The sequence below is a fragment of the Labrus bergylta genome, chromosome 15 (genome assembly GCF_963930695.1).
Source record: "Labrus bergylta chromosome 15, fLabBer1.1, whole genome shotgun sequence".
Classification (NCBI taxonomy): domain Eukaryota; kingdom Metazoa; phylum Chordata; class Actinopteri; order Labriformes; family Labridae; genus Labrus; species Labrus bergylta.
In genome coordinates, this window is record NC_089209.1 from 6,427,991 (window position 1) to 6,436,532 (window position 8,542).

Below are 8,542 nucleotides of genomic sequence, written 5' to 3' on the forward strand. Positions count from 1 at the left end.
ATTAAACCAGCATGTTGAACATGGTTTCAAGACACTTAAGGTGCGGGAAAATGAAGGACTGCTGAGAGGGAGGAGGAGTTCAGCCATGTGTGACCTTGTAAGTACTTGGACTCGTCCTTCACTCTCTCTTTTGTCTCATTATCAATTATTTGTCATAGAAGAGCTAATTAGTGACAAACCTACTCAGCAAGAACAAAAGAAATTGAAGCTGGAATTAGTCATCAGCCGGGCTCAGAGAGAGATTTGTTCTGAGGCTGACTTGACTAACGCTCAGTTTGAGATTTATTATCCCATGCTGTTATCTTTTGCCGATTGTAAACTCTTGAGGCTTTTAAAAGTCATCAACAAATGATTGGCAAACAGCAACGGAATGATTCATTCCCATCACTGGCTGTTAGGCCCATATACGCTTAAATTTCAGTTAAATAAAGAAGCTGAGGAGCTCGACAGGAGCCAAATATTATAAACAAGGCGATGCCGTTTCTCTTTTTAGACCAGTTCAACATAACTTGCCCTGCTCTGAGTCTGATTGGATGTTAAAATGCAGAACAAAGGATACAGATTATAACATTATCCAGTAGAAGAGAGGCTACTGCTTACTGGAAACCACAACTCTGATTTCTTAGGGATTCCATTGACCTTCAACTGAACCTCTACCCATTAGGCATTGCTCAGGCCGTGTGCCCAAAGCGTTTGTTGAAGATCATGATTGACGAGTTTCATATATAGACACACCGCTCTGATCTGCATCTTGCAAATAAAAATGGAGTCCCAGAGATCAGATGTTAAGACTTTCAGATGTTGACAAGCTTATTGCTTACCTCTCAAATCAGTCGTGTGCCCACCGGTTGCCTGACATTTAAACAACTCACAGACACGGAAAGGTTGTGACCAGCAAGTACGAAAAAACACGATAAGGGACTCTAATATAAAAAAAGAACAAGCCAAGACTAATGCTACAATTCTTGTTGCTCTCTGGATATAAAACAAAGTTAACGATAAAACTGATGTAAAGGCCATTAACAATCGAGGCACCATCGAGGAAAAGTATCACAGCTATACAGGGCTGGATTAAGCCATTTGGAGGCCCTGAGGAAGCCATTAGCAATGATGCCCTCTTGACACCAGTTCCTCCCACTCTCTTTATACTGAGGAGGTATCATGTTGTATCTGTCTGTCAACAGAAACAGATACTGAAAATGCTGCAGACCGCACATGACAGCTGCATTTTATCTGAGACAGACACAGAAACCAACAAGCATCCCTACTGTGTCATACTGTCAGCAAGTGTATCACAAGAACACTGTGAATTAAATACAGGAATATGCATCATGTGAGTAAAAACATCCGCTCAAACAATTACTAAAAGCCGATTCTGACACATGGCATTTTTTACTTTGAAGAACGAACGCTTGTTCTCTGAAGCAGCAACTTTTGGATGTCACAGCAGGTGTATTACCAGCAGAAACCTCACTCTAAAGGTGTGTTTTTTTTTTTTTTTGCAAAATCAGGGAACATTTTTCACATACTTTAAGAATCTAAGTCATTGCAAGGACACCACTGGACGCAAATTCATGCAGGGCAACATCAACGACACAAATTGGCATCTTTTGCATATTTGAAACAGCTAGGAAAAAAATGGATAGTGCCAATTTATATCATAATTACTGTTTCTGCAACTCTTTTCTAATTAAATCACAGCAAAATCTACCGCTTGCGACAGTGAATCAAGATTCATTGATTTAACCGAAAATCTAAGAGATCATACCTTTAGGATTTTACATGTTAGCATATGTATTGATGCCCACCTCTTAACATATTTGCAGCTATACAGTCACCAGTGAGTGATTCTTAGTATAATACATAGTACACACTGATTTAGAACTGTGGTTAAACTGTTGACCATGTCTTTGTTTTAACAGAGGTTATTTTGGCCTGAAGAAATAAATTGACGTATTTTCCTCGGCCTAGCTCAACTGCACATTAGCATTACAAATTACTTCATAAATGATTTCATTAGCAACCGGGGAGTCCAGTTCACTTATTAACTTGTGCTGGAGCTTGTGAAGTGTGACGTTTCTGTGCCCGTATGTCTTGCAAATCAATACAGGGGTCTGATTTGTTCCGACTGGTGTCAGATACTGATCCCAATCTGAACACAAAAGGAGCCAAATACAACGTTTGCATGAGCCTAAAAGAAAATTGGATCCCAGCAGTGATTTTGATTTAAGCACAGCGTGAGAGTGCAGCCAATAAGTCTGGCTTTCTTCAAAATGTAGTGTACAGTGTGTCACTCCACACGCTGTGGCCTTACATCGTCTAGTGGGAAGACAACGAGCAGCCAGCCAGGGTTACCAGCGGAAAAGACAGGGGTGGAAACTTTACAGAAATGGGTTTACAGTATCCACCCCACACCCCCGGGGGCTCCCTGCATGAGCTCCAGGCTGCGGGCCAACCAACTCCTCCAAGTTCTGAGTATTTAGGTCACACACTCACCTCACACTCCTATAGAGAGAGTCTGTATAAATTAATTCTAATTGTTTCAGATTTGATGCAGCAGTTGTCTAAATTAGACCAGAGCCAAAGGCCTAAGCTGAAGCCTGCACCAGGGGAGGGAGAAATGGTTGCGCAGAGAAAAAGCTTCAGAGGTATGTCAAGTCAGAGAAAACTAGCAGGGATAAGACCGGGAAATGGTTCACTTGTCTTCACAATAAAAGCATGGAATATATACATTTGACTGTATAAAGCGTTATTTTTCCTCCTTTTTGTGCTACTGTAACAATTAAGTAGGTTATAAAACTTGTGCTTTTTGAACGGCAGGCATCTTTATGTTTTTTGTTTTTTTTTTTAAACCTAAACTGTAAACACTTTTCCAAGCTGTCAAGAGGTGTGATCCTTCTTTAGGATAATCTAAGGTCATGAGTCAAATTCTCCTAACATATGACGTAGCAAAACCTCAGAAAAGTTTTGATCCATCTATTTTAATGTTTTTATATGGAGTCATCACAGCGAAGCTATTCTGCTAGAGGCTTGAACACCCATACGAAAGATGACAGTATCTTAATTATTTATTGTTGGCTTAAAAGTGTAAAAAAAGTGTAAACAAAAAATAAAATAAAAATAGTGCAATTACCAAAAAAACAAGTGCATTGTGTTGTTTTCAATTTCTTGATCATGTAATGGAAACTTAAATCATGACCTCAGACTCCTTAATGACTTAGACTCAAAATACAAGAGAGATGAAGTGCTGTGTTGGTTGAATGGCAGAATATGAAAAGGTAACTTTTCTCTAAGTAACTGATTTGGTTCTGGCTGTTCCTGTTGTTCTTCTTTCTTTTGTAACAATTAATTGAACAGCTTGAGGACGCAGTCTGATAAATCACGAAATCTAAAGATGTCACCTTGAACTCTGGGAGATAAGTTTTCACTTTTTTTTCCTCACTTCATCGTCCCAGTCAATCCACAGTCAAGTAAATAATCCATGATGTTATAGTGGGACGTCAACTTCAACTGCAAAAAACACTTTGACAGCAAACATTTAAAATATATATTAATTGAATAGTTATCTGTGTGTTGACACAGCTTGGAGATGTTTGATGACAGGACAGTTTTGTTAACGGATGATTTTTTTTTTTTTTTTGATTTTGATAATCTTTAAAAAAAGACTTTTATATTTAAAGTCCACGCCGGACGTGTCGTACTGGTTTCTGCTGGCTCGACGGATCCAGCTTTATGGCAATTAATATTGGGAGCGACCTCACGCGGCCTTTACCGGACGGCCTCTCTTTAAACGGCGTGTAATCCCGGCGGGGTGTGAGTGTGTGTGTGTGTGTGTGTGTGTGTGTGTGTGTGTGTGTGTGCGCGGGGCGGGCTGCCGGTGTGAGACACGTGTCTGAGTAGTGTAGCAACGATGAGCTTTACTGGGTCAGGTAAAAAACACACACACACACGGGTGCGTTTCAGACCGAGTGCACTCAGTAACCCCGGCAGGCGCGCGTCCCCGCTGAGGCGCCGGTTACGCGCACTGATGTGTCTGTGTGCATCTGGTAGGTGAAGAGGACGGTGCGCTCTGCTTTAACGTTACCTGCTGCTGTCTGGAGGGCTTGACGGTGGTAGGTGGGCTGTACGCATCACGTAATAATGTTTAACAGGCCTCTGCTATAGGTGTTGTTTCCGTGTTTCTCCTCCCCGACGCACAAAATAACTCACCAAGTTCACTCGCCCCGTGTGCGTTACCGCTCCGTCTTCACGCGCACATCATCTGCTAAAACGGAACCAACGGTTTGGCATCCGGAGCGCGCGAGACATGACTTTAGGAGATGGCTGCAGCTTCACGAGCCAAAATGTAATGTTTATATTTACCGTGTCGTCCGTCCCTCAAGGCACACACGGACGCTGATGGTCGTCGCTCTCTCTCTCTCTCTCTTTCCCCCTCTCTCTCTCTCTCTCTCTCTCTCTCTCTTCCACTCACTCACTCACTCTCTCGCTCTCTCTCTCTCTCTCCCTTCTCGCGCTCTACCGGGTCTTCTCTCTCCGCTGCTGGCTCGCGCACCCCCGCCTGTCTCTCTCTCTCTCACCCCCTCTCTCTCTCGCTCTCTCGCTCGCTCTCTCTCTCTCTCTCTCTCGCTCTCTCACCACCGGCCTGCTCGCTCTCTCACGCGCTGCAGTGGCTGCCACACCGGAGAGAAAGTTTCCGCGAGGTCCTAAAGTCTACAACCGTAACTCAGGGCACACACACACACACACACACACACACACTCACGTACGTCCATGCGTACACACACTAGCGCACGTGAAGACTCGGTTAAACGCTGACAATTCAACGGAATTAATTGACCCCGTGTTGCTGCAAAATAAATGTATATATTTGTTCCCCTACATATTAACACATGTTTACAAGAATAAACTGCAGAACTTACTTCACTGCACAGAACATTTTATTACCTGTTGATTTAGTTATTCATTAATTGGGAACGTGAATGCACATATTGGGTAAAACATGGCAACATAAAAGGGTTTTTAAAAAAGCAGCAGGTGGAGGCTCAGAAGTAGCTTTATTGGCCAGGGATGTGTGAACACATCTGACTCAGTATTTTAGTTGGTCTCAAGCTACTTACACTAAATATTATGAACCCAAGGATTGAAAACATGCAAGCGAGCGTCTTCTATTCTGATTATTTGAGGGTGTCATTTGGGGGCAAGTCTGCCCTAAAAGTGCTCAGGAATCCAAATTCAGCATATTGAGGGGCTTTCTGATTACATGTGAGGTGTGCAGAAACACACTTGAGACTGAATCATCTGTCAAACAGCCCAGATCGGCTGGCGTAATGGATGATAATGAGGAGCTAAAAAAAAAAAAAATTCTGAAAGAACGCTAGAGGGAATAACGTCGACTCCAAGAACCTGACAGGACAACGAGAATGTTTTAATGTTAGACAAGCTACCAAATCCTGCTTTAATGCTTCATTAATGGGAGTCATTCATGTTTTACTTTTAATAACATTAAGGTTATGCCAGAATCAACATCCCTGATTAACTAATTGGCAAAGCAGACAGCTGCCCCTGGAGCTGAGGACCCTCAGGGGGGGCTGGAGGCTCCTGGTTCACTGTGTGGTGTTCGGCATAATTAGAGAAATACTTCTTTTTTTTTTTTTTAAAGTAGCATTAAAAGTACAAAAACATATTATAATATTACACTGGGAAATTACATTGTTCTTAATCTTGAGGCTAGGAAGTTTTTAATTTATGCTTATTACTATGTCATGTTTAGTAATTATATAAAACATATTCCAAATTCATATTGTGCAATAATTATGCAAGCTAAAATAAGAATAGATATTTAAACATGTATTGAAAGGGACGCTGTCAAGATCTGAACAGTTTAAAGAGTGTTATTCATAAAAGTGCAGAAATACTGCAGGGGCGCCTCATTAAAATGAACAACTTGAATTTCCTTTAATAGGTAATAAGCTCTGGGATCATGTATTTTTTAATTATGTTGTGTTTTAAATGTTGTCATCAGTTAAGTATTCATTATTCTTTATTATAATAGACAGTCATTTTGTGATTGTTTCTTAAATATCCTAAATGTATCATCAGACAAACTCATGAATGTTGGACGATTATCTTTAACACTAAATGAATCTCGGTGTCTTTACTAACTTTTCTTAGTCAACATTGTTAATAAAGGAGTTCAGGTCTTTGTAATAACACAGAACAGGTGTACTGAACACTGGGAGGACTAGAGGCTCACTTGTGACCCGGGTTAATGTCACTTGAAACCGGAGCTTCTTGTAGTCATACAGTTCGTTTGATGTCAGAGTGTCGCAGCCTGAAGGTAAACAGGTATAACTGTCTGCTTTAGAGCCACAGATCAGGGTCAGGTCCGGACTTTAGATTTAATGCCCAGCAATCAAAATCATCTTACAGACCGTCCGTCTGCTTCATTCTTCACAATAGAGAAAATAATCTTAAAATATCATCCCCTATTTATGTAATGTTGTCATTAATAAAGGGTCAGTTTATTCTTCCTTGTTTCAACCATTTATTCTCCTTTTATGTTAATGGATTGATTACACATCAAGTCAGTCAAGTGTTATTTTTTGTTTGTGCTCTAAAATTGTTTCTGGGAATTTCTCACTTAAATGCGAAAAAGTAAAGAAAATTCACTCAGAATAAAGAAAACTCCAGGGTAAATTCTGACTTTTTCAACTTGTCCAAATGCCTTTTTTTAATATAAGAATGGCTTTTATATGTATGGTTCCAAAATGCTGTAAGCAAGCATGAAACCTTTTTTTTATTTTAAGGATTATTTTAAGGCTTTTTGTGAGTCAGAAATTGGGGAAAGAGAGAGTGGGGAGAGATGTGGGAAAGGAGCCACAGGTTAGATTGAACCTGGGCCGCCCGCTTGTAGGACTGTAGCCTCTGTACATGGGGTTCAAACACTAACCACTAGGCTACCGGCTCCCCAGCATGAGGCTTTTTGTCTGCTGCTTGTTTTTCTATCAGACTGATGTTCCCTTTTTACATTTCTTCTTGTTTAGTTTTAAATAGCTCAAAGGTATATCTGTCCTGTTTTTACAAACCACAAAGGTATAAGTTAAGAAACATCAGAAAAAATGTAAGGCAGGTTCTTTTCTCATTTTCCATCTTTTGAATCATCTGAGATGAATCTCTGATGACTCTGGTTAGAGAGAACCACCATATAAAATGTACTTTGGTTGAGTTTCATGAATAGATAACGTCGTTCATAAAGGTGCTTAATTATAATGTTATCGGTCTCCCACAGTAAAAGCATTAAGTTGTCTTTCCTGACAAGTTTTTTTCTGTCTTTTGATCAAACTCTTGTTTTTCCCTGAGGTTCTTCAGCAGGTGGAGAAGAATCCTGATGCAACAAGTTGAAACCTGTCTGCTAACAGCTGTGGCTGTGGACACAGTATTCTAGGAAAGAGAGGGTAAGGAGTAAAGAAGTAATAATGAGGAACGGTTTCAGGAAGAAAGGCTCGGAGCAAGTGCAAGAATTAAAAGATTTATGTGCAAAGTTATTTGGTGTCAATGAACATTATGGAGCGGTATTTACCTTTAACTTAGAGTGTGATGAGGATTGAGTTTAAAAAATGCAAAGATGGTGGCTTTCCTCGTTTGACACACATTAGGAGATTAGACTTGATCAAAATAGTACTTCAAGGTCATTCTTAAAAGTCCTTAAAACAGAAAACTATCATTTAGTTTCGTGACATAAATAGAGAAAATGTGTTATTATTACTGTCTGCTTAAGAATTAGATGCTAAAATATATCCAGTTCACACACTATACCTAACAGATGAAATGGAAATCCTCACATTTAAAAGTGTAATATGTCACATTTCTACATGAAAAGACAGCAAGAACTTAAAGTAAATCCTTTTTGAATTGTGTAACTTACATTATAGAGTATGTACTGTAACGTTCAAATGCAGAGGAACTATTTCATTAAAGGTAACCATACAAAGTATTTGTTCGCCTGTTTTCTAGGCAAGTGCGGGAAATCCTAATCATTATGTCAGAGTGAGCTAAAGTTTCTGTGTGTGTGTTTACGTGAAGCCTGTGCTGTTTATTTAATCATCCAGTCTTGCATGTTTCAACAAAACACTAACTCAATGTAACATCACGCATTAGGGCACCAATAATGCGCATGTTTGGGGTTGAATGTTAAAGCACAAAAGCATCTCAGCGTTAAAAGAGCTTTTATAACAACATTTCCGTTCCCACCCTGAGGGCGATGTCATAAAAAAATGTCTCCTCTCTTGTCATGGGGATTACTGAACTGAGATTGAGAGACTCCTAGCAGCGGAACATTACAAACTATATTTAAAGGTGTAAACACACAAACATTTCAAAGTTCACCTCGCTCCCTGACTTAAACGTTTAGTTGATTCTAAAACTCCTCAGTGGTGCCTCAGTGTCAAGCTGATCAAAAGGACTTTTACTGCATTATGACAAGCTAATGCTCCAGTGGAGAAGGTTCAACTCAGTTTGACCTCGGAGCAGAAGAAGAAAGTGT

At 40.1% G+C, this 8,542-nt stretch overlaps 1 protein-coding gene across 17 annotated transcripts in view; it reads right to left on the reverse strand.

Annotated features, from left to right (window-relative positions):
• Window positions 1-4,578, reverse strand: part of LOC109988429 (DNA (cytosine-5)-methyltransferase 3A-like) — a 65,370-nt gene extending 60,792 nt beyond the window's left edge. For 15 of the 17 annotated variants that reach the window (XM_065964228.1, XM_065964227.1, XM_065964225.1 and 12 more), the window contains exon 1: window positions 4,363-4,578. The gene's annotated coding sequence lies outside the window, so the exon portion shown is untranslated. The other 2 variants (XM_065964211.1, XM_065964210.1) reach the window with 2 other exon arrangements.
• Window positions 4,579-8,542: the final 3,964 nt, after the last annotated feature.